This window comes from Martes martes, assembly GCF_963455335.1.
Source record: "Martes martes genome assembly, chromosome: 18".
Lineage (NCBI taxonomy): Eukaryota > Metazoa > Chordata > Mammalia > Carnivora > Mustelidae > Martes > Martes martes.
The window spans coordinates 30,401,115-30,428,563 of NC_137906.1; positions in this window are offsets into that span (position 1 = coordinate 30,401,115).

Consider the following 27,449-nt stretch of genomic DNA (forward strand, 5'->3'; position numbering starts at 1 on the left):
GACAGCTTTGCCCCCAGGGGACGCGTGGCCTCTCCCACCACCCCCCTTTGCCTCTAAAAGCTCATTACGGCACCCAGGCAATCACAGTTACATTGCTAATTGAAGAAGAAAGCCACAGTCAGCACAGAGTGAGAATTATTGGACAATATCAATGAGAAACTTCCTGAGTGCCCCCTGGGGGTGTCAGCATCAGCAGCCACCGCAGGGCCCTGGGCCAGATACTAATAAAAGAGGGGCTTAAAGTGGGCACCGAGGAAAATTGGCCATCTCCAGAGATCCTCCGTGATGGCCTGTGATGTGGAATTTTGAGATATTTCAATGTAGTGGGACTTAATTGAAGTGGAGTGGGGTGGCAGATAGGACTCATTGCTTGGGAGGGATTTCATAGGACCCGCAGGGAAATCTGGACTGGACTTTTCCCGCCATGATTCAAACAGTGGGTCTGGCTCGGGAGAATACCTCGGTTCCCCCTTACCAGGTTCTGCGCCTTCAACGTGACCATCACTTGCCTGAGGACCTTGTAGGAGGGTCGAATTGCTCACGCATATGTCGTGAAGGATGACAGAGCCTGGGAACAACAGGTTCTTCCCTCCCCATGGAAGGCACACTAGGAGGGAAAACCATCTCTTCTCTCCCAAAATAATAAAGGCTGACTCTCATATTGGATGCAGGTGTTTTGTTTTGTTTTGTTTTTTTGTTTTTTTTTTTAATGTCTCCTTGCATTCAGTGAACAGCCTGGTGCAAAGGCTTCAGTGTGGGAGTGTTTGAAAAAATATTAGTTGATCACATTGAACTTCAGGGGGGGAGGATAGAGTTAGCTTAGATAAGACTGCCGGAGAGAGAACTCATGAGTATGGCTTCCAGCTCCGTTTTAACTAGAACAATCCCTTTATACTCTTTTAAAAAAGGTTTTAGTTACAGAAGATTTCCAACAGAAGCAAAAATATCAAGAAAGGGTAATGAAAGCAAGGGATGTTTGCAAGGGAGTGGAATAGGAGCTTTCTATAGGAGCCCCCTCCCCAGAACATTGATTTTTGACAATTACCCATGGAAGACAGTAGCTTTGTGGCGATCTGGGAGTCCAGTGGAGAAGTCCCAGCAGACGGCTGGTGCAAAAACAAGCCAAGATAGACACAATGAAGAGGACAAGAGTAGCTTCATCATGCCCTCTGCTCCATGGCCCACAGCTCCGTGCCAAGGGTGACCCCTTCAGTCCATGAGTTCTCCAGTGGGGTAAGTGAGAGCCTGTTGAGTGTGAACCTGGTTTCCCAGCCACGTAGGACATGGGCCAAGAGGACTTCTGTCTCCTCCATCCAGAATACGGAGGTGAGCTCTGTGACCGAGGGCGTGGGAGAGGCTGGGAGCACAGCAGCCGGGGCTGGGAATGCATTGAAGCCATTGAAGCCATGCAACGAGCTTCTTGGTGGACTGCACCAGGAAGTCCCCCCCTGAGCTGCTGGGGATGCCTCGTCTTTGGATCCCCCAAACTGACCCATGGGCACCCCCAGTGCTTTCCCAAACCCGTCTTCCTCCTCTTGTGTCTGGATCCCTGCCAGCGTTCCCGTGGATGGAAAGAAAGTGTGAGCCTTTGCAGACAGCTTGCAAGCAGGTGCAGAGAACCTGCCCAGCTATGCAAGATGGGGAGAAGGCACACAAACCTAAGCCTTTCAGGGCGGTCCCCCACTTGGGGAAAACAGACAGGATACTCTCAGCACTAGGCCTGTTTTCTGGGGCTCAAGAGAGGCATAGGATCTTAAGAATTCTTCTCTCTGCAATTTCCCTGATGCTTTCTGGCCCGCACAGCCCCTTCTTCCCTTCCCGGTCTTCTGATTAGAAATCCAGAGCTCTGTTTTCCCCTGTGCCGCGCGCTTCCCCTGACTGCGCTTTACTCTGAGGCCAAGACGCGGGAGGAGAGTGGAGACAGAGTATAGTCTATAGTAGAGACAGAGATGTTTCAGGTCTTGCCTGGCTGTGGCTGCCATTACTGTGGCTACTGCTGTCCCAGGATTTGTGGGGGACCAGGGTGCCAGAAAATGGAAAAAGCATAAAAAGCGAAATCGCCCCCCTTCCTGGACCTTGAGGGGCAACCTTCCTCATTAGACTAGAATGAGGGTTCTCTGGGAGTTCTTACTGTCTGGATCCACTGTCTAGTTCTGGGTTTTGTCATGCCTTTGGTCTAGGCTGGGGATATGAGTGGAGGAAAAAAAAAATCCCAGAAATTCACTGTTGGATTGGTCCTGCTTTGAGTTTTGTTTTTTTCTCCGTCTCCCCCGACTCTCCCCAATTGGCCTGCTACCATTTCCTTTTCAGCGTCCTCAGATGCTGTCTCAAATATTTGCAAGGTTTTTTATTACATGGGAGAGACAAAGCAGGCCGTGCTTCCTCCCTGGCACCCACACCTGGAACCCAAATAATTCATATTGTAAACCTTTTTTTAAAAAAAATATTTATTTATTTATTTTAGAGTGAGTGGTGGGGAGAGGGGCAGAAGGAGAGAGTCCTGGGTAGGCTCCCCACTGACCATGGAGCCCAATGTGAGACTTGATCTCACAACCCTCAGTTCATGACCGGAGCCGAAATCAAGAGTCGGACACATAACTGACCGAGCCACCCAGGTGCCCCCAAAATGATGCATATTTTAAAACCATATTATACATTATTGGGCTTTAATTTTACATTTAGGGAAAAAAGTCAGTTTTACTGGAGTCCTATTGACATCCAACAAAATATAAACATATTAAGTGTACATCTGATGGGTTTTGGCAAATCCATATACCCATATAAACATTACCCCGGTGGAGATGTAGAAGATTCTCATCACCTAAAAAATCCCCTCATATCCCTGTTCTCATATCGAGAACTTGTGGAACTGAAGATACCGTTTGCTCTTGAGTTTCGGAGAGTAAAATCTCCCCATTTTCCAATGGCTTCACTCCATTTGAGTGGACTCCCAGATGAGGCAGCCCATAGGGTAGTTAACCACAGAGGGCAGAGAAGGTGAGAAGCCAAAAGAACAGCCCATTGTGGAAGGAAATGTGCTTCTCTTGGCTTGGGCAGGCAGGTCCCCCGCAGAACCCCGCTGGCCAGTCATCCAGACGGCAACTCCCCAGGAGCCTTGGCATTCTGTGAGTCTGCCAACAAAACAAACACAGTCAGAGACAGCAAGCATATTTCTCAAAAGTCAACTTGATCTACCTCCTGGGGGGGAGGCTGCGCGTCTGTGTGCCAGTCACATTAGAGTAGTCAGTTTCCTGCCAGCAGTCGGTGGGGGGGGGGGGGGTGAAACCCACGTGGTCTGTGGGGGCACCCTACCTGCGTGCTTACCCTGTCTAAAATGGATGTAGTCCTGATCTTCCTGGAAAACAGCCCCGCTCTTACTGGCCGAGGACAGATGTGAATTCAGAAGAACATGCTCTTGGCTTAATTCATGTTTATATGGATGGGACTTCTCCAGGGGCAATCAGGTTGGGAACACATGTGTGTGGGCTGGCAGTCATTGAGATGCATAGGTAGTCTCCTGTCTCTTGGCGGGTTGACAAGCAAATTGTTGCCCCTGGAAACAGCTATCAGATTGAAAATAGTAAGTTATGAATAGCCTCTATCCTTCTTCATGTTTGAGTTCATGGAAACTGTTACTCACCTTTAATATTGGCAGATAATTCATGGCTGCTCGTACTGAGGGTATTAATAAAACTTCGTAACTTAAGCCCTTAAGAGTGGAAGGGAGTCAGGGACAGCCCATAATGAAAGAATCTTAGTATTTATTGGTTACGTACATATTATCCAGAAGAAGGTTAAAAATACATACCTTTTTCAGGTCCAGTCCAATATCAAACCATACAGAGGCCATTATCAGCTGGTGTGGGTGGGAAGTGGCTCATCCTTTCCACTCAAGTTTTGTCACCAGCATCTCAACAGGGATGAATCCATATGTATTGGTTACAATGCTTTCCCTTCATGGTTACTACAGACTTTAACTCCCTTCTGCTCTCTGGTCCTCTCATGATATCCTGCCTCTTCTATTCAGTGCTTAAAAATTGGATGTCAGTTGCTCAGCTATATCTGGTTCCACTGAGGACCAGTGTAGGGATGGGGGTCTGGGTTGAAGGTAGATGGTGACTTTGAACCCTGTGGGTAGTGCATTGACAGTCCTGGACATTGAAACTACCACCATGGTCCTCCTCCTGGCTCTGAGTTCTTGGCATTATTATGTTAAAAGAATTTTTTTTGTTGTTGTTAAAGGAATTTTTATCCCTCCCCACCCCACCTGGAATTACATGATCAAATGTGACCTGCCCCCATTTGTTAAATTATCTTTGGAATGTCCAGGCCCCAGGAAAGAGAGTAAGGAAAGAAAAACCATACCTGTGCAAGCTATATTTATATTAGCCAAAAATAGAAAATAGACTGTTTGGAAAGTGTATCCCTTTTAAAATAATAAAAGCACAAGGATTTTGAAATGCAATGATTTCTTGAACAACTCAGAGTCTTTAAAAATGTATGTGTATGGATTTGGGGGCACCTGGCTGGCTCAGGTGGAATAGCATGTGACTCTTGATCTTGAGGTCCTGAGTTCAAGCCCCACATTGGGTGTAGAGATTACTTAGATATATAAGCCAAATGATTCCTAAAGGATTCGGGAACCACAGTTTCAGAAAGCTCATCTGCTTCCCACATGGGAAAGAAGAGAACAAACAGCTCCATCCAAGGAATGGGTGACTAAGAAGGTATGCTCCTCTTGAGCAAGAGATGAGAAGAATAATGCCCTCCAAAGACTTGGTGGGAAGCGAGAAGCTGATTGCAATGAGTAAAATGAAGAATGTGCTGTTAGTGACAACATGTGGACAATTAGTTATTTAAGGAAATTGCATTGTTGAACGTTGGATTAAGAATTTTTAGAGAAAAAAGTCCTGTTGATTTGCAAAATGCAAAGCTAGGGAAACAATATCCACAGCACTGAAGATTTCCCAAGGGGGTAAAAATAACAAGAAAGTTCTTCTACCAAGCTGAAGCATGACATAATATCTGTTGTTTTTAGTACCAGGGACAGATTTCTGTTGATTTGGAATCTTAAGTCTTTCAAACTTTAGGCTCTGGGCAGACTGAAATGTTGGTGATTATTGCAAGATAAAGAGATATTTCTGGTATTCTGTGGAACAGCAGAGAAGGGAAACCTCTTCCATTGTTCAGTCAGTCATCTCTTCCATGGTTCACTAATCATTCAATCAGTCAATCAATCAATCAGCCACTCATTTATTCCACAAATACTTACTGAGTGCTTACCACATGTTAAGTTTACTGCTATGCCCTAGCGACAGACTGATGGACAATCCTAGTTATCTGGTGTCTGTGTTTGAAGACTGGCCCCCTATATTAGTTACCTGTTTTTGTGTAACAAATTATCCCCAAATTTAGCTTCAAATACTGAACATTTATTATCTCACAGTTTCAGTGGGTCAGGAATTCAAGAGTATTGTAATTGGGTGGGTCAGTCTCAGGGTCTTCATGAGATTAAAATCAAGATGCTGACTGAGGAAATGGTTATCTGAAGGCTTGACTGGGGTTGGGGGATCCACTTTCAAGATGGCTCCCTCACATGGCTGTTAGTAGGATACCCCCAGGTCCTTGCCACATAGATCACTCCATGGGGCAGCTTGAGTGTCCTTACCACGTCGCAGCTGGCTTTCCCCCAAGCCAGAGATCCGAGAGAGAGCAAGAGAAGATTTGTTGTTTTCGGACTGAATTTTGGAATGACATCCTGTGACTTCTGCCACCTTCTGTTCCTTAGAAAGGAGTGACTAAATGTGCCATACCCTCCTATCCTTTTAATGGAGGATGATCATAGAACTTCTGGACATCTGTCTTATACCTCACTTCGTCTAAAGGACTTTGTTACTTGTGTTATGGCTAGGTTCGAATGAATACTTAATGGCAATGGATAAGCAAGCCGACCTAACCATTAAACCACTTTCGGGTGCTAACTCTGCAGTGATTGTTGGCCATGGTGATGCATTAGAATAATTGGGGAGGATAGCTCTCCAAAAATTTTGATACCTGAATCCACCTCCAGAAATTCTGATCCGAATGGCCTTAAACGTGCTCAGGTATTGGCAATTTTTAAAAGCTCCCCAGGTGAGAAACCAGTGCTCCAATAAGCTGAAAAATTGATTGATAAACCTTTAAGCAACTAGCTGTTGAATGCCACCTTTGTCTTTATTTAATCGTGTGATCGGATGAGCTTTCCAAGTGTTTGGACACATAACCTTTGTCACCATTTTCTCCATTCCTGTGCATTTTATACACATTCTGGTTTGGTTTTCTTATTTATATTGGATTCATTTTCTCAACTATATTAGAGTTTGACATAATGATATTTTCTTACAGCTTCATCATGCTTTCACACATCTAAAGGAAAAATCTTAACTCCAGCGAAATTGGCTTGAAGCATGTGTGTGCTATGTAAAAATGTCAGAAATGCTATAATTATATTTTATCAGGTGAAGCTTAACATTTTAATAGGCTGTGTCTAAGTCTGATTTGACAGGGTGTTTTTGGATGGTGAAATGGATGCTCAAAATAAGAAAACACCACTCAGGAACTGAATGAATCACTTCTGCCAGACAAGGAGATCGGAGTTTATTCTGAAGGGTCTGGATAATTTTTCTGAAGTGCCTTCCTCTTTTAATGTATGTTTATTGCATCTGATTTGGAAGGATGGGAAAATAACCCTTCTGTGACTTGTTAATCATTAAAGAAGAGTGAACATGGGCAACGTTCCAACAGAATCCCTTAGCTGGGCATTTATTTCATCTCACCCTGGGTATAATTCATCAGAATACCAAGAGTTTAAGCAACTTCATTAGCTACACGATACCATCCATTCCTTTGTGTGTCAAGACATAATATCATCAGATTGGAAGAATTGGCCTATTATGGCCGCACAATGATTATCATTCGCACATGGGAGTGCACTTAATGTTCTTGGGTTATTCTGCTTATGAGTGAGTTTCCTTGACTTTGTTCACAAACAACACAGTCGTGAGTCCCTTGTATTGAGTTAGGTCCTTTATTGGGAGTATAGTTTGGCACATTAGCTGGAAAATAGATAAGCCACGTATTTTACATGGGAGGCAGGCACTGCCAGCTCTTGTGTGAAATGTTGATTTTTATCTCTAAGAAAGATTGCTTTTTTCCCTGGAGTCTAAAACGATCCCCCTTGGGATAGGTGGGTGATCAGGCTACAACATCTGCTATCCCAGGACTGCCAGGTTTGACTCAGACAGTCTGACTGCCAGCTTCCTTCCTTCTTTAGAAGGCATTCTGTGGGGAATATAGGTTAAGGGTATGGGATTGGAAGTTAGACCTGGCTTTGAGTCGCATCTTGACAGCCCTCTGTATGACCTTGGGCAAACTATTTCTCTGTCTTCTACAGAAAGATGTCATCAGGATTAAATCAGCGCACAGATTCTTCTTATTTCTGTTTGCCTCGCATATTTCTTCTATCTTCTGTTGGTTATAGTTCCTGTTTCCTTTGGGAAACTTACTCCATAGTGCCCATCCTTACGCAGGGCTGGGCATTTGGTCACAGAAAGCCCAAGCAGAATTTTATCTATAGAAATTTTTTAGTGCTTTAAAGATATCATTCCATTGTCTTCTGGCTTCCATTGTCATTGCTGAGAAGTCATCTATAATTCTTTGAAGGTAATGCTGCTTTTTCCTCTGGTTGCTTTTAAAATTTTCTGATTGCTATTGGATTTTGGAAGTTCTACTGTAATGTATCGAGGTTTCAGTTATACATATATTTATAATTATCATTCCTACTTGGGATTGATAGAGTTTCTTGAAATTGTGGTTTGATATCTTAAGTCATTTTGGGGAAATTCTTTTCAAACTAGCTTTTCCTGCATTGCACCAGACTTTCCTCCCTTCCTGGGCATCCAATGACATAGAGCTTTTCCAGAAGTCTCATATTCCTCTGATGCTCTGTGTTCCATTCTTGATATGTTCTGCTAATACAACTTCAGATAGACCAATTCTATTATTTTGTGTTGAATCTGATGTTAAATTTTCTACTGAATTCTTAGTTTTTATTTTTGTATTTTTACATATTTTGTATATTTATTTATTATGTTCAGTTAGCCAGCATTAGTACAAGTTTTTATTGTAGTGTTCAACAATTCATTAGTTGCATATAACACCCAGTGCTTATCCCAACACGTGACCTCCTTAATACCCATCACCTGGTCTAGAACCTCTCTTTGATTCTTTGATGTGAATTGTAATTCTCTGGTAATCTCTCCATCTTGCCATTTATTTTCTTGACTATGTTAAAGTTATTTTAATTTCTCTGTTTGATAGTCTCATATCCCAATTTTCCTCCTCTTTATCTCCTCACTTGGTATTACTGGTATCATTTTATTAAATGCCAGATAAACATATGAAACACTGTAGAAACTCTGGATGATGTTATTGGCCTCTAGAAAGGGCACAGTTTTGATTTCAGAAGGCAGCTAAGGTAGAGGCAGATGACCTTTATTTGGCATAAGATTGATCTGACAGGAAGCTGGGTTTGCCTTTGTATGGGATGATCTATAGTCGGTTTGCTCTTAATTTGCTGGTGGAGTGCTCCAGGGCTCCCAATGAAAAGCCTTAGGGTGTTTACTGAAACTTCCTATTTTTGGCTAATCCCGTTTTTGTCTCACCACCATTGAGAGACCACTATAAACTCTGCCTCTCCTCCCAGGATTTTGGTTTGGGCTTTCTCTTTGGCTTCTCAGCCCCTTAGCTCCTGGTTACAGATTTATAAAGGCCTCGACAGGAAATGCAAAAGCCAAATGTCACGCTTACTTTTATCCTCTCCATGACCTTGGGCCCTCAAATTATGGCTACTTCAGTCACCATGAATTTTACTTTTATTCAGCATCCCTAAGACTTCCGAAAGAGTTGTTCTTTTTAACCCTCTAGCTAATACTTTTTAACTAGCACCTTTAAGCTGCTTCCAAATTAGCAGACTTGTTCAGTGGGAAACTTGGTACAGAATATTGAGCTTCTCATTACATCCTGGCTACCTTGGTAGCTTTCCAATGACTTCAGACATACTTTTTAAAAATGTCCAGCTCTTCTCATCATTCTTGTTGGAACTGTTGGTCTGGTACAAATGAGACCATTATAGCTGTAAGTAGCACTCTCTCCTGGAAATTTTAATTTTGGTCTGAGTCAGAAGAAGTGGAAAGGCCGGTGGTAATTTCCAGGGAATCAGTTCTCGGACTTCTACTGATACCATCTCTTGTGATGCGCTAGCTGTGGCATTTCCCTGAGGCTGATTGTTCATTCCTCCCCTTGAATATATCACCCACCTCCTCTATTTCCAGTAAAAATCCTCTTTTTCTTAACCTCGTGTGAGTTTCTGTATATTCAGATAAGCCATAAACATGAAACACATCTGTCACTTGGCTACTTAGAATAAGAAGACTCATTTATATTCATGCAAGATCATTGTGTAATTTTTTTTTGGAGGGGTGGCAAGTGGCCTTGTTTTATTAGGTGTTAAAAACAACTCTGTGGGGGCACCTGGGTGGCTCAGTGGGTTAAGCCTCTGCCTTCAGCTCAGGTCATGATCCCAGACTCCTGGGATCAAGCCCCACATCGGGATCTCTGCTCAGCAGGGAGCCTGCTTCCCCCCTCGCTCGCTCTCTCTCTCTGTGCTGCCCTGCCTACTTGTGATCCCTCTCTCTGTCAAATAAATAAAATATTTTAAAAAAAGTAATAGAATGCGTTAAAAAAAAAAAAAACAACAACTCTGTGGGGCACCTAGGTGGCTCAGTCCATTAAGTGATGAGGCATCTGCCTTTGACCCAGGTCATGATCCCAGGACCTTGTAACAGGTTTCCTGCCTCCCTGCTCAGTGGGGAGTCTGTTTCTTCCCTCTCTCTGTTCCCCCCACCCCCACTCATGCTCTCTCATTCTCTCTCTCTCTCTTTCTTTCTCTCTCAAATAAATAAAATCTTTGGGGAAAAAAAAAAACAAAACTCTCACTAGACTGCTTGGTGATCTTGGAGAATTCATCCTCTTGGGTCTCCGTTTTCTCACCTGTACAATTTTGTTTGGACAAGATGACCTGTGAGATTCCTTCAAGCTAAAAATCCTGTCATTTTAATTTGTAGCTCATTGGCCCACATAGGAATTGAATCCACACACTTGTCCTTTAAAACCCTTGGTCTTACCAGTCAGTCAGGCTAACATTCTACATACAATGTTCCTCGTTGAAAGAGGCGAAAGAGGCTACCTATAAAACTTGCTGCCCATGTAAAGCGAGGCACACCTGAACAGGAGTAAACTTTGTTTGGATAACATTGTGCCAGGGATAGACTTAGCTGGAAAGGTCACTTTGAAAGTGAATGGCAGGGGCGCCTGGGTGGCTCAGTAGGTTGAAGCCTCTGCCTTCAGCTCAGGTCATGGTCCCAGGATCCTGGGATCGAGCCCCGCATCGGGCTCTCTGCTCAGCAGGGAGCCTGCTTCCCTCTCTCTCTGCCTGCCTCTCTGCCTACTTGTGATCTCTGTCTGTCAAATAAATAAATAAAATCTTTAAAAAGGTGAATGGCAAAGATTGGTTCTACCGGACTTAGATGTCACTATAACCACACCTCAAGGTGTTCTTTTAAAACCTGAGCACTTTACAAAGGAAGATACTAAAAAAATTAATTGGAGAAGATCAATCCTCCCATTTCGGAATAGCTTTATATAGTTACTTCTAATTAACTTAAGCATATATATGCAGAGCTTTATAGTTATATAAATATATGCACCATATATACCAGAATCTTTGGCTTTTATAATGGAATGTGAATTATTAACTGGGCTTCCAGCTTAGCGAGAACCTATGCGTGTGTCACTGTTAGCTCTGTGGAGGTCATCGTCTCAGTTCTTGGTAAATAGTTGAAGTTTGAATTCTAGGCCTTGTTGGAAGCTTAATTATGAGACGCATTTATGAAGTATTACCAGTCTAGTTTACAGGTCCTTGAAAACCTGGATTTTATTGAAACCAATTTATTGGAGCTGTGTACCAGGCACACTTTCTTTGCCCTTTGGGGAGAATTGCTTTAGCCCTATGATATCCAACCACATCAGAGATTTCCCCCACTTCTGTCCATACTCATATCGTCCCCAAAGGCCAAAATGCCATCCTTTATCATCTGGATTATTTCAACCCTTAACCTCAACTCCCAACCCGTTGGTCTTCTCATAGTCTCTGCGGGTCCCCTACAATCTGTTCTCCCATAGATGCTGAGTGATCTTTTTGAAATAAAAGTTTGATTGGGCCATCCACTTGTTAAAACCCTTCAGTAGCTTTCGGTTGGTCTCAGGACACATTGCTTCATGTCTGACTCCTGTCTACCTGCTCAACCTCTTACTCTACCAGACTCCATCCCCCATCTCAGCCACAGTGGCTCAAGCTTACCATAACAACCTTCTCCATGAGGCAGTTTCATGTGTTATACCTTTCTCTTGGAACACTCTTCTTTCCTCTCTGTGTCCAGGAAAATCCTACTCAGCCTTCAGATCTCATCAATCAACCCCCTGGTGGAGACTAAATCATCAGTCATCGTTTTTCATGACAGCATGCATTGCTGCTCAACTACACTTACAAATATTCCTGTATTTTGTTGACTTTTATCCAGATATCTCCTTAGAAGCTAAGTTCCATGAGAACAGGAATGTTATATCTTCCTGTTTACCATTTTTTCCGCTCCCCGGAGTATAGCAGAGTGCCTGGGATATAGTAGATGCTTAATAAATATGTTCAGAATAAACGAAGGAAACAACTAGCTTGCATTCATCATTTCATTTATTGGGAGGATGATTTTGAGGGTGTTTCCATTAAACTCTCCTCTCAGTGAGCACACAGTGTTGAACATTTTCTCTGGTTTCACCACCAGATTAGAGCTACCTCATAAATGATTGATTATTTTATTTTTTTCTGTTGAGAATTAAGTAACTGGTTGTTTTCCCATTTTGCATGGCTTTTAAGCAGGTCCCAGGGAAATTTAGCATTGACTTTCAGCTGGTTGTGTCCATTATCTGTGATCTATTTACTCAGCAAACCTTTATTGAGCACTTGCAGTGTGGAAAACACTGTTAGAAAGTAAGCATCATGGTCCTGGTCTGTATATGTGTCTCTAGTAGCTCGAAGAGTGCCTGATTCATACAAGGCTTTTAAAAAACCTCGTGCTAGAGATTACAGGAATGAGCAAAACTGCTGAGATCTTCTCTTACAGGGGCTTGTATTGATTCAGGTAGCTGTTAATTAAAGAATAATACAAATAAGTCTCACAATTGCAATGTTGAGATGTGCTGTAGAAAATAAGTCTGTGGGACTGTGAGAACTTGGAACACAAGGGTTTGTCCTGGTCAAAGGAATGTTTGAGGAGATATGGAAGGAGTAGATGTTAATAAAGCAGAGAATGGAAGGAAGAACATTCCAAGGAAAAGCATGAGCAAGTGTCCTCCCGAAGAGAGGAGCATGGTAAGTGGAAGAGATTGCCATTAGGCCAATGCGGTTGGGATGGAAAGCGTAAGGAGGAATGTGTGCGGATGTGGAGGGATAGCAGAGGCCTTGGACAAAGTATCTTCTAAGACTTGTTAAATCCATTTGTCTTTATCTGGAGAACAGTGGAAAATTGTGAATGGTTTTTAAGGATGGGAGCATTTTATTTTCAAAGGAAATAAAATTAATGTTGACTCTAGTGTGGAGACAGCCTATATATGATTTTATGGTCTCAATATTTCGTACAGCCTAACTTTTTCTTCTATAATACTTTCTTTGGCCAGACTCCCTAGATATAGAGCCATATTAGGAATTCTTGTGCAAGTGGCTTGTTGAAGGAGTGTTCTCTGGAGGAGAGTCACGGCTAGGGTAAAGAGCTCATCAAGGATGAGTTCCTGGTCGAGACGAGCACCAGCCTGATCCCAAGGGTGCTCTTGGAGCATGCGTGGCATCTCAAGAGTTAATCCCACCTTGAGGTAAAGGAACCTGCAGGGGTCAACTCTGAATCCAGCACTTCTAGAAGCTGAAAGGAGATCTGAGTGGGGCACCAAAAATGTCTGTCAGTGTTTACTTGTTCTTGGTTTGGAAGAAAATTAATTCTGAAGTATGCCATTTCATTAGTAATAAATGCATATGATTTTTTAAAAAGCTAAAAAGATGTATAAAATGTCTCTAGTTTTCTTCCCCAGAGGCAACTGCTGTTAAGAATTTCTTATATATCCGTTCAAAACTAGTTTCTACGTAGTTGTCTCTCCCTTTCTTCAAACCAAATTATAGCATAGTACGCCTGTTTTGCACATTGTTCCCTTCACTTAACAGTGAAACTTACAGAGCATTCTGTATCAAAACATAGAAGGTTGCATAATCATTTTTAACAGCTGTAGAGCATTATATTGTGTGTATGCACCGTAATATATTCACCTTGATTTTTTCACTTAATATTCCTTATATGGATGTGCTATGCATATGTCTATAACCCACCTCAAGTATTTGGAGTAGATTAGAAGGTAAATAACTAAAAATAACATACAGGATCTCCTATCCTGTGAGAGTTCACTTGGAAGACCAATTGTAGGACCTGGAAATACTACATTCGGGGAAGGAAACATATTTTTTCTTATATGACCCTGTAGAGTCCAATCAGTGATGGATAGTTAATGTGTTATGGCTGGAGGACCATGGCTGAAATTCTTGTCATTTCATCTAAACAAGGCAGAAGTCCCAAGCCAATTTCAGTATTTAATAGGATTTCAAGGGATCCATTATGACTACATCCAAAGCTCTCCAAACTTCAGTCCAGACTTTCTTTATTGATTTAATGTAAAGCCTAATAAAATTCTATGGCTTAAATATAAAACAGCATGAACCTGATTCAGGCTCAAAGGCAATAGTGATGGTGCCTTTTTCTATATCTTTATCTTTGGGAATTGAATTATCTTATTGAGTCATGGTTTAATGGAGCCCAAGGACTGAAAGTGTTCTTGCCTGGTTGTGTTACAAAGTCTTGCAAGATGAAGAGCTGCTTTGAAAGCTAAAGACAGAATCTTGGCTTCTCCCCTGAGACAGCCCGAGTAGCCGTGATTCACGCACTGCAGGTGCAAACACGGAGCTGGGCTGGGGTAGGGATGCTGGTGTTTCCTCAAGCAGAGCCTCCCTGGGTTCCTTTTTCCCTCCTTTCCTAAGGACAGATGCTCCATGGCCGGAAGCCATGAGCAAAACCCTTGGCCCCAAATATAATGCAGCTCTGTGATTGCTGTTTGATTCTGTATGAAGCCATGTGGATAGAGCTTAGATATGAGTTCCCCTCCCCACCCCGCCTCGGATGAACATATTTTACCAAGACAACTAACACCTAGAATTATGTTTAAAGGGTAGCAGTCAGACATAGTATTTTATATTGTCCAGTATCCAGCTTAAAATGAAGGCACTATGTAAGTCTTGGAGTAAGCGCTTTGTTGTCTGAGGATCAATGGATTGAGGTCGGGTGATTGGTACCTTGTATGAGATTCACAGTGACTTAGGTTTGTTTCCTTTCACTTTCTCTAAGAATTGATGGGCATATGTCAACTACATTATCCAACACTGCTTAGTGAAGGTGTTGAATAAGATATTCATTATTCGGAAAACTGAATTTCTAAGTTGGTCCAATGTCATATTGATGTATTCTATGTGGAGACGGTCATTTCTCCTTTGGAGTCGAGATTATTGATAGCCTACAGGGTCCTGGAATCGATCCAAGACACAGTGCTTCATAATACTCCGCTAAGCCTCAGATCCCTCATGTATAAAACAGTCACAAGACTGTTGTAAGGGCTCTGCAAGATAGTTCATGTAAGGCCCTTGGCACAATGCTGGTAACAAAGCAATCACTCATCTGGTGTATTTTCAATAAAGATCTAATGAATGCCTCGTATGAATCAGGTGCTCTTTGAGTTACTGGAGTCCTATATACAGACCAGGACCATGATGCTTACTTTCTAATTTGGTAATATGAATAAGCAAATAATCAAGATATGTCTAGATAGTCACGAGTGCTCTGAAGATAGCTTAACAATGTCATGTGATTGAAATTGAGCAGTTAAGAAGAGATGGTAAGATGAAAAGGGGTAGTGCACTGGTCTTGGGCTGTTTGTTCTCTGATTTGTCTTTTCCACTTCCCTGTTGTGACCATTGTGGTTGGGGTGGGGGACTGTAGCATGTATTTCCCAAGATCCTGGCTTGGGGAGCTAATAATACCACTTCTTACTTTCGGCTTTCCAGACTTGGGTGCATTTAGTTTTCCTGCTGTTGCAAATCTTTAGGTAGTCATTTATTTGTGTGGCTCCAAAGCTTATCCATCAAATGTATGACTAATCGCCTGTGTTAAATTACCTCTGTTTAATATACTTACAAATGTTTCTGCCTTCCTGGTTGGATCCTGACTCACAGTTAGAGGAAGTCTTTCTGTTATGCCATTTGAGGTAAAACCTAAAAGATAGGGAGCTAATCGTGTGTTCTTGAGGAGGAATGTTCTAGGCAGAGGGAGCAACAGGGACAAAGGCTTAGAGATTAGGGTGAACTTAGAGCATTTGAGGAACAAAGAAAAAATAAACATGATTTCAGCATGGTGAGTGGTATAGAGAAGAGGGTGAGGCTGGTTGATGGAAAGTCTTAGAGGACACAGTAAAGATTCTGGATTTTATTCTAAGGGGATTAGGAGCCATTGGAATGTTTTATGGTGACAGAAGGGGCCCATAAGTAATATGACTTATATTTGAAAGAAATTGCTCTGGCCACTCTGTAAAGAATATTATAGGTTTATAAGAGTAGGACAAAGACCAATTAGGTGCTTACTGCTTATGATCCAAGCAAGAAATGATGTCAACTTGGGCTAGTGTAAAAGGAAATAAAGGAAGTGGGAAGATTCCTGATATGTGTGGAGGAACAGCCCACAGATGGGACTGAAAAGAGGAATCCAGAGTGACTCCTAGACTTTTGACTTGGAAGTTTTTGTTGATGATATAATTTACCCAGATGAAGACTAAGGGAGTCACAGACTTTCAGGACAAAGAAAATATTAGATTTTGAGTATGTTAGAGATGCTTGTTTGAAGTCTAGATAGAATTACCATGTAGGGAGCTGTAGAACATGTCTGGAGGTCCAGGGAGAAGTCATGGTTAGAGGTATAGATATGGAAATCAACAGCACCAATCCATGGGCATGGATAAATGACCAAGGAAAAGAATATAGACCTATATCAACCATTATAATCATTTTTATTGCTGTTCTTATTATCTTATCACAAGGTTTCATCCTTCCCCAAAGTCAAAACTTTGACCAGAGCTTGAGACATGTTGAACTGATAGAAGAACATGATGGAAACATGTATAGTGAGCAGTGAAATGACCAATTTGCCTAGAGTTTGTTAGAATATTCTTATCCTTTTTTCTGCAGACCAGATGGCTAACTGGGTAAGTAGTAAGTGTGATGGATGGTCTGGGGCTGTGAGCATTACCTCCATGTGCAAGTTTTCTGGAGAGAGGCCCAGTCTAGTTCATTACAGAGTAGTGAATAAATCTGCTTCATATTCATATTTGGTATGAATAATTGAATCATCCATACCAAATTCCCTTATATATGAATGTTTCGTCAAGTATAAGACAAATTGTGAGGAGTACATTGGGGTGTATAAACACTTAGTTTTGGGGGGTTTTAAAAAATAAATTTGAAACAGTTTGTTTTTAAGGCTAAACCAGCTGTTTCCAGAAAATTCTCCAGAATAAGACCAAGGAAATACTTATTTACTTCAAAGCAAGAGTTTAGCAAGGCACAGTGAGTTCATGATCGGACCTCCTTATTCTTAGGTCATTGCTTGGTGAGTCTCCAGGAACCCACCTGACCTGCTACTGTTCTTCAGGGCCTCGTGGGCATATGTGTGGGGAGACCTTGATAAGAGAAAATGTTTTGAATATTCACACAGGGTGGAATTAGGAGTGACCTTGGTGTTACCATATGGAAGTCAGATATATCCAGGAATGACACCAACAGCAGAGTCTATAAGATGCTGTTTGTTCACTCTTTTTTTTTTTAAGATTTTATTTATTTATTTGACAGAGATCACAAGTAGGCAGAGAGGCAGGCAGAGAGAGAGGAAGGGAAGCAGGCTCCTTGCTGAGGAGAGAGCCCAGTGCGGGGCTCGATCCCAGGACCCTGGGATCATGACCTGAGCCGAAGGCAGAGGCTTTAACCCACTGAGACACCCGGGTGCCCCTGATTGTTCACTCTTTATCCGAGTCTTATTGTAATGTGACACAAATGCATGGTTAAAAAACTAACTTTTTTGGTTGTCCATCTCCTGAACTGATAGACCATGGTTGGTTCTGTTGATTATAGGCAGGGACACATAGTGTGGCCTGATAAACATCAACAGGAAGATGACCCAGGGTGATGTTTCATCTTGTCCAGGGCCAAATTCAGAGCATGCTAGCCTCGAGGGTGGTTTAGCAATTGCCATAATATTGGTGATAAACAATAGTTCCCAAATTCCTAAATTGGGCTAATCAAATCTATCAGAATTCTGAACATCAAGATGTTAGTGCTACCAGGAAGTCCCTCTTGCCTTGGACAGTGTCAGAAACCCAAATAGTAACTTACCCATGAATGCTGTTTATCTATGGCTCTCTCATTTTCTCTCCTGTTTTTATCCCAGTGGACCAGTAATACATTATACCATGAATCTATAATAATTGCACGTTCATAAAGCAGCGGTACAGACGATGGTAAAGATGACAAATTAGCAAATTGAAGGCAAACTGAATTTAACAATGGGGCACACATATCCACCAGTTTTATTTGTTGGTTTTTTTTGTTTTATCTTGTTTTCTGTTTGTCTTTTGGATACTGGAGGTCCTGAAATGATTTCTCTATGCAGTTCTTTTCTGGTTTCAGTGCTGCTGTCATATCTCCAGACTTGTTACAGATCTATAGTAATTAATTCAGTGTGGTACTGCCATAGGTATAGATAGAGAAACTAATGGAACAGAAGAGAGAGCCCACATAAAAGAGGTGGTATTACTAGCAGTGGAAAAGGGAGATGTTTTCATCAGTGGTGCCGAGATATTTGTTACCTATATGGAAAAACATTGAATTGGACCCGTACTTCACACACTATGCACAAAAGTGAACTCTGAATTAAACACCTGAAGGTACAAAGGGAAACAGTAAAGCTTTTTATAAGAAAATAGAGGTGGATGTTTCCATCAACTTCAGAAATGGAAGGATTTCTTGAATAAGATGCAAAAAATCCATAAAGAACATGATCAGTAAATTTAACCTTGTGAAAACTAAGCATATGCATTCATCAAAAAACCACATGTAACAAGTGAAAATTAAAAAGCTGGGGCTTGGAGTGCCTGGGTGGCTCTAGTCAGTTAAGCGTCTGCCTTTGGCTCAAGTCATGATCCTGGGATCCTGGGATCGAGCCCCATGTCGGGTACCTGCGCAGCAGGGAGTCTGCCTCTCCCACCCCCTCTTGCTCTGTAGGCACGCTTATGTGCTCGCTCTCTCTCTCAAATAAATAAATAACATCTTTAAAAAAAAATTTGGGACTGTCTCCCTTCGATTCTATATGGGAAAGTTAGTATATCAAGACAATCCCAAGCTTTGAGAATGTTGAAAGATGTCAAGGCTACTCACATGTGACAACTTAGGCTGACCTCATCTCTGTTATCCATGATCCTGTCCCTCCTATCAAAGTAATAGAAAGGATAAATTTAGCATAATTGCATTTCTTGCTGGTTCTGCAGAGTGTCAAAGTACTTTTGAACTACTTGAGTTAGAAATATGCTCCTTGGTTTCTCTCACTGATGCTAAAATATGAATCTTCTTCATAGAGCTGGAGTTTATAACTTGAAATCATTTGTGTGAGTGTGTGTTTGGGTGTGTGCATGCACGTGTGTTTGAGAAGCTCAAAGAGGCACCGAAAATGCGTTTCTCCCCCAGAGTTTAAATGTAATTGCATGCTCATTATAGAAAAAATTTTTAATACAGAACTCAAAAGAAAACTTAAACCACTCCATTTTCCTGCCATCCGGTCAAATATTATTAACGTTTTGGTGTCTATTTTGTTCTGTGTGTACCACGTTCTAGGCACAGTATTGAATTCTGATCAGTTCGCTTAACAATGCAAACTTCCTCTGAGTTGTTAGAAACTCAGTAGAAACATTATTTTTAATGGCAGCCTATGGAAAGTGGCATACTGTAAGCCCCAGGGCCATACTGGCCAAGTATCAATCCTGTATTTGCTACTTATTAGCTGTGTGGTCATGGGCAAGCTATACTTAGTGCCTCTTGTCTCAGTTTCCCCATCTGTAAAATGGGCTCATGACAGTCTGCCCCTCATCGGGAGGGCTATTGTGAAGATGGACTTTGATACTTAGACAATGTTTAAAACTGTGCTCGGCAGGTAGTAAATGGTAATTGTTGTTATTACTGTATGTTTAAAGGACCCTCCAGACCTGCTCAAGTGTCTGGGCTGGGGCGTCTCTTGGTATCTTCTGACTACTCTCTGCACACAGAAGATGCTACAGTCTAGGATGAGGGGCTCACTAATCCCTAAAAGGGATTAGTCCAAATGGGGTAGTTTGGAGATCTTCAAAGGCTCAGGGCACAGGTGGTCTTCCGTTTGCTAGGAAGAAACCATTGGAGACCTGCTGGGAGCCATGGCTAGAAGGCCCCCATTGACATCAGTGAGACCTGCTTACTGGGGGTCACAGCACCCACCCCCAGATGGCCTTCCTCCAATGGTGATGTTTGGCTTGTCTCTCTCTCTCTCTCTTTTTTTTTTTTTTTTAAAGATTTTTATTTATTTATTCGACAGAGAGAGACCACAGGTAGGCAGAGAGGAAGGCAGAGAGAGAGGGAGAGAGGGAAGCAGGCTCCCCGCTGAGCAGAGAGCCTGATGCGGGACTCGATCCCAGGAGCCTGAGATCATGAGCAGAGCCGAAGGCAGCAGCTCAACCCACTGAGCCACCCAAGCGCCCCGGCTTGTCTCTTGATGCTTACTTTTCTTCATGTGGTGCCCATAGGTCCGTTCTCTGTTCGCTTAGTCTTAGGTGGCATCCATGCCCCAAGATCATGCCCTATGTCTCCTCCCAACCAGAAGAGAGATGGGGGGCATGATCACCTACATTTTCCTTTCCAGCTAATCATTGTTACATAAATTCCATCAGCTAGCTTTCCCTAAAAGTGACTCCTTGTGATCATCAAGACTTATTTTGGAAGTTGTGAAGACTGGATGCATTTCTTTCTTTCCATTCTTACCCTAATAACCCCAATTTCCTTTGAATGCCTCTGATTAACTAGGAGAAGGGTCATGTATAATGGAGTACAGAACAAAAAAAAAAGCCACAAGGATTAATATTGTAAAATGTTAGCTCATCATAAATGAATGTATCATAATTTGCTTAGTCACTCTCCTATTGCTAGACATTTAGATTTTTTCCAATTTTCAGCTATTAAAACGACACTGTGATTAACATAGCTAAAAACCCTTTCATATTTTGGATGACTTAGGATGAATTACCAGAAGTGGTGATTCTGGGTCAAATAATACCCAAATAATAAATGCTTTAAGAATTTCCTTTCTTGTGTTAGAAGTAGATTACATTGTTTTATCAGGCTGTAGAAAATTAAGTGTAGGAACAAGTTTTTTAAAAAAATATTGCCATTTAACTGTCTGGATGCCTCTAATATCCATTGTATTAACTAAAAGAACCCACAGCAGCTTGTTGATGTCTGTGTTTCTTTGGCTAATGGCTTTGTTCCCTCTTTATTAGTAGACTTGGTAATAGTGAAAGTTTGAAACTTTGAGCTAAAAGAAAGACTACACTGTTCTGGATCTTTAACTGAGAATCGATTAGTGGAGGTGGGATGGCCAATGGGACAAGGAAGTAGACAGTGCCACCAAGTGTCACCTGTGCTATTGGAGTGGGTTCTAGGAGGTATCAATAACCAAATTACAATCTGCCAGTCTTTAAAGGGAAATAAACAGGAGGGTAAACTGCACGGGGCATTAAGATCACTACTGTGTCCCATTTCATTATGATATTTTCAAACAGAGGATAGCAGATCACCAAACACCAAGAACAGAGATATCCCCTAATGTTGCTTTTGTGGTGTCCGGTCTCATGGAGGATTCTGAAAGGGGTGTTATCAACCTGAGCCTACCATAGACACCAGGATCTTGAATGAGATGGGGTTTTGTCCATCGGCAACATAAAACTCTTTAAGGCAAAAGAGTATTCATTGAAAATAAACGGTGTTATGGAATATTATAGGCAATGTCATTGTACTTGTGACGCAAGCGTAATTATAGACAACAAACTAAAAATGTTGTCCAATAGGCTTGTAATTAACATCCCGTTGATTCTCACCAGGAGCTGCTGAAAGATTTAGCCAGTTATTTTTATTCTCATTTGATCTGGATTTTTCTTTCTTCTATAAAGCCTCTAAGATCTATGAATTATTTTTTGCATATCTCAGGCTCTTCTTGCCTTATGTGGACCTCTGCTGGAATGCTTGCTTCCCTGAGTTAGAGAACTTATTACCAAAAAGTACAGGAAATCTTCAGCTTCTGCAAGTGTAAAGGCTCAACATTTAGTTTAAATATGGAGCCATCATCAACTGCGTTGCTATGGAGATCCTTCCTCCCATGTGCTCTGAAACATGTCTGCTGCCAATTATCCAGAAATAACTTCTCTATTTCTATGGAATTTTCTGTGTCTTACCTACTGCTGCCTCTGTATTCTGTTTGAGCTTTGGTGGAAGGAGGAGGGTTTTCATTTCTATTCCTTGCAGGCAGGAAAGATAATTTTCGATGTGTCCAAGCTGAAAAAGATCCCCAACTGTGTCATTTCCTGTGTAACACTATTAAACATCCCTATTAGCCACAGTGGATGAAGGTTATTTATTTATTTTTATCCATTTCCTACAGTGAAATAGGCTACCATCTTGGTAGCGGTGGTGGGAAAGGGGATCATGGGTCAGTTATACATTATCAGTCAAATCTTCTGTGATAGACTCTCAGGTTTGTTTGGTTCCCCCCCGCCGCCCCAGGAGTTTGATGAATCATATATTTTTCCACATGAGCTGCCACTCAGACGCTCCAGTAAGCACTTAGGAGTTAAGGATGGGATTTTTCTACTTCTCTGTCTTGATTTGGATCATCCGTGCTTGCTTGAGGACTAAAGAGCCTTCAGTGTCACTTTGGGAGGTTTGAAAGAGCTCAGTCCGTAACCACTGAACTGGACCCAGTTGGTGGCTTTACACAGCAGCACGATTTCAGTTGTGCAGATCCCTGTCCTGACTCTCTTTGTAGGTCAGGAGCCTCTGCTGCGGTGGGATCTTCGTCGTTGATCCATTCCTTTCCGTTCCAAGAACGTCCCAACTTCACAGAAGACCTCCACTGCATTTGATAGACTTGCTTTCAGAGAGTAATTACATGAACACAGATCTGTTCTGAAGTCCCAAGTTTCTGGCATTCGTAGCAAAGATGGAGACACTGGGATAGTTCTTTGAACACTTTGCCCATCGGAAGCATGTAGAAAAAAAGGAGATAAAAGGTTCATTCGCAGACACCCTTTCCCACTTTCCCACGTTCTTATCACAAGTCTTGGAGAATATCATGGAACAGATTCCAAAGTGTCGCTGGCAGGGTCTGAGAGAGAGGTGATAACAGGGGAGGGGCAGTGGGAGAGTATCCAGTCTTGTACGACTTAGAGGTCAGCCTACAACTTTCAGGCCAGCAGGTTCCAGATCTTTCAAACCATTAACACTTTCCGTGACCAGAATCCCCAGAGAAGCTGCGTAGAAGGGGCTGAGGGTAACGATCATTGAGCTCTGGTAGGTACAATGACTGCCCACACTCAGTGGTCATTTAACATGGTAGAAATCACCACGCCTCTTGATAGCATCACCCAAACGATTTTATTCTTCCTTTCCAAAACTCTGTACCAAAAGCTATTATAGAAGAATAGGAGTGGCAGGAAGGGAGTCCTAGGCAGTGCTGAGGAGATGACAGTCTGTTAAAGGGTTGGTGACAGAGGTGCCTGGGTGGCTCAGTGGGTTAAAGCCTCTGCCTTCGGCTCAGGTCATGATCCCAGGGTCCTGGGACGAGCCCCACCTCCGGCTCTCTGCTCAGCGGGGAGCCTGCTTCCTCCTCTCTCTCTGCCTCTCTCTCTCTGCCTACTCGTGATCTCTGTCTGTCAAATAAATAAATAAAATCTTAAAAAAAAAAAAGAGTTGGTTACAATGCACATAATGGGCATAGAAGAATATCCAGACCTAACTACAGAGGGAGGAGATTTTGACTCTCTCCTCTGTATGTTGTATAAACGCTTGTACTACTTAGATAGTAAAGTGTTTTTAAAATGTCATGAAAAACCAACTCTCCACATTTGTTTATTAGTTTGCTTGATTTTACCGTCCAAATCATGGGTAAGGAGGGTCTTGTCTACAGCGCCCTCCAGTGGACGCCCTCAGGTCACGCGTAGTTACTGGTTCCCAAGTGAAATCTCCAATCTCACCTCCCATTCCAGAGAGCACCCAAACTGACTTGAATCATGGTGATATGATTATGGGGGTAAACTTATACAGGCTTTAATTTCCCTTGAAAAGTAAAGGTATCCATAAACTTGACATATGTGTCAAAAACATCACAGGAGGGACGCCTGGGTGGCTCAGTTGGTTAAGCGGCTGCCTTCGGCTCAGGTCATGATCCCAGCGTCCTGGGATCGAGTCCCACATTGGGCTCCTTGCTCCGCGGGAAGCCTGCTTCTCCCCCTCTGCCACTCTGTCTGCCTGTGCTGGCTCGCTCTCTCTCTCTCTGACAAATAAATAAATAAAATCTTTAAAAAAAAAAAAATCACAGGAGACACAACGTGTTGAAACAACACATTTGAGAACCACTAGTACTGATGGGCAGTCATTACCTTTGGGGGAGAGGCACTAAGGATTGCGTGTGATGCCAAGAAGATCAAAATGCCATCCTTAACCTTAAAGCTCCTTGAAATAGAGAGGGGAATTCCATAGCACAAGACAGCTCATGATGAGTTCCTGCCTTAATTTGAGTGTCTAGATATTCTGAGGACAAATTCCAGCTGGGAGACTGGGGAATGTCTTCACGAAGGAAGTGTCTCCACGAGGTGGTATGATTAAGAGATTTGGAGGTGTGTACAGGTGGGCTGAGGTTGAGGAGGGGTGTAGTAGGCAAAGGTTGTATTTAGAGGACACTGCGTCCCCTACGGAGACAAGGGATTTGTTTCATTTGCTACTCTACCTCGTGTCTATGGCCAGCCGTAGGGCAGGTGCTCAGTACTATTTGCTCTGTAAACGACAAGTCCAAGTTAGCATCAGCGGTATAAATTGAGCTAGTCTGGGAAACAGACTAGAATCTCAGGGCCATGTTGATAAAGCGATAGCAGTTCTACGTTTTCCTGACATGCTGGGTTCTTGGGAGTGCAGACAGAGTAAGTCCTTCAACAACAGCCTTGAAAGATGGATTATTTCTTCCATCCAGAGCCCCTTACCAGTTGCTGAGCAGAAGACAAAGAAAGGAGAAAAAGATCTCTGCCAGGAAAAGTTTACGGATTCCTCTGTGTGACCGGTTTTTAATCAGTTGCCCGTTTACATAGCTCTAGACGCTTATCTCTGTATTCATGTGACCCTCACCCTTATTCTGGAGTGATGATGGATAGCTTAAATTATTATTCCCCCTGTACCACCGCCTCGGGATCCTGAAGTGGAAGGACTTGTCGCTGGTCTCCCAGCTCGGTGGACTGCAGAGCCAGAGAGAAAAATCAATGTCTCTCCACCTCGCTGCAGTTTCTACTGCACTGGCTGGGACCCTATGAGGCCTCCGTGAGCTGCTTGGTAAATCTTAAGAGGCAACGCTTGCTGCTGTAATTAAGGTGTGGATAATAGATTTCCACTCCTTCGGGAAAGAGGAACAAAACAAAACAAAGCAAACAAACCAAAAAAACCTTTGAGGTTTTTCCTCTGCTTTGTGCACTGAGTTGAAGGTTTTGAGGCGTAGTGAGGCTTACAGGAGTTAAGGTCCGTGCTTTGTTTGAGTTTCTGTCCATCTGCGGAATTAAATAGGCTTTTTTTCCACCCCTGATTGGAATTCTTATCAGATTTCTTCTGTTTAGTTCATCTGCATACAACCCCCTTTAATTTACAGGGAGTAAAACCCATCCTTCCTGTCTGTTTCCCCCAAACGTCCTTCTCCAAATGGTCCAAGGCCTTCGGGCAAATAAGTCAAGGGATGTGTATGCTGAGCTGTGCCGGTAGGGCTCACCCTTGGAATAATCAGGAAGCATTTGTCCATATTTGGTTTCTTCCCTTCCTTTTTCATGCTCCCCTTCATCCCTCACATTTTCCTTTTTTCCACTCCAGGAGACATTTTAAAACAATGGACCACAGGCCTGCTATGTGCTAGGCACCTTGCTACCTGTATCAGCCTTCTATTGTTGCAGACACATTTGTTAGCCTGCATTTTCTGGGTTCAGGAACCCACGCATGGCTTAGCCTTAGCTCAGGCTGAAATCTGGGTGTCAGAGGGCTGCAGTCTTCAGCAGATGCTTGTGTGATCTCCCACGCTCAGGTTGGTGGTAGCATTCGTCTCTTGGAGGTGGTATGATGGAGGTCCCCTTTGTGTTTTAGCCATTAGCAGAGGACCACTCTCAGCTCCCAGAGGCTGTCCTCGGGTCCCTGCCGTGTGGCCTTCTTTCGTAACATTGGAATTCTGGAAGACACCAGGGAAGCACCTGCTGTTGCTTATCTCTCTTGACTTCATTTAAGGACTCAACCTGATTAGATCAGCCCCTCGGGGAGAATCTCCCTTTTGATTAACTCAAAGCCTATTGATTAGGGACCTTAATTACATCTGGGGCATATCTTCATCTTTCCTGTATAATGTAACCTTGTCATGGGATTGATGTCCGATTGTACTAGTGAGTCTTGCCTATACTTGTGGGGAGGGGACTGATTACACAGAGTGTGTGTCCAGGGGACAGAAATCTTGGGGGCTGCCTCAGAATTGTGCCTACTTAATGCAGGGAAGATACAGCTGTGAGTAAAACAGGCCTCAGTTACACACACATTTCGCGGGAGAGCCGGGAAATAATAAATAGGTATTTTTAATTTGGAATATGTTCTATGAAAGAAAGAGATTGATATGAAAAATACTATGCGTAGGTAGCATTTAGATGGGATAACATTTATATAGAACAATATGAAATGAAAAGGATCAGTCATGTAGAGATCTGGGGGGGGGGGGAGCATTCCAGACAGACCCACCAGCGAGTTTGAAAGCAAGGTCAGGAAGACCTGTTCTGTTTCTGAAGAGCAGAAAGGAGGCTGGCATGGTGGGAGCAGAGCGAAGGAGGAAATGAGGTCTGATAGGTATGGGCGCGGGCCAGGTTAAGCAGGGACTCAGAAGCCATGGTAAGACATTTTCGGAGATGGGAAGCTAAAGGTAATTTTAACCAGGGCAGAAATAAGATCCAATTTAAGATCTGTAATACTGTGATTTATAATAAAAATATATTTCGTTTTCATTCCATTTTTTGGCCCAGAGCTCCTCAACCCCTTGGGATTTGCTAAGTGCTAAGAAAGATAAAGCTGTCCATTGTTAGGTTAGTAAGGTGACTTTTGACCTTGTCTAAGGATGGGGGCTGGTTGCCAGTGGAGCCCGTTATGTGGATGAGAGGGTTGGAACTTTCAGTCCCAGCCCCTCTTCCCTCACCTTCAGGGAGAGGAGAGGAGCTGGAGATGGAATTCCAGCCCAATAGCCAGTGATTTGACCAAGTATGTCTATGTAATGAAGCCAACATAAAAGCCCCCAAAATATGGGATTCGAAGACCTCTGGGGTTGGAGAACATGTGGAGATTTGGAAACTGGTGTGTCTGGGGAGGGTGTGGAAGCTCTGTGCTCCTTCCCACATACCTTGCCCCACGCATCTCTTCCATCTGGCTCTTCCCGAGTTATATCCATTTATACTAAAACTGTGATGTAGTATGTAAAATGTTTTCCTGAGTTCTGTGAGCCACTCCAGCAAATTAATCAAACCCAGAGTGGGGGGGGGGGTCCCGGGAACCTCCAATCTATAGCCAGTTGGTGGGCTTTCAGTTGGCTTCTGGGTGTGTGTGTGTGTGTGTGTGTGTGTATGTGTGTGTTCGGAGGGCAGCCTGTGGAATCTCACATCATCTCCAGGTAGGTAGTGTCAGAATTGAGTTGAATTGTAGAACGCCCAGCTGGTGCTGGAGATTTGCTTGGTGGTGTGGGAGAACCTCCCACATGGTAGAATTGGGTGTGGAATTACAAGATCCCTTTTTGTGGAAACTGAATCATAGAAGTCCAAGAGAG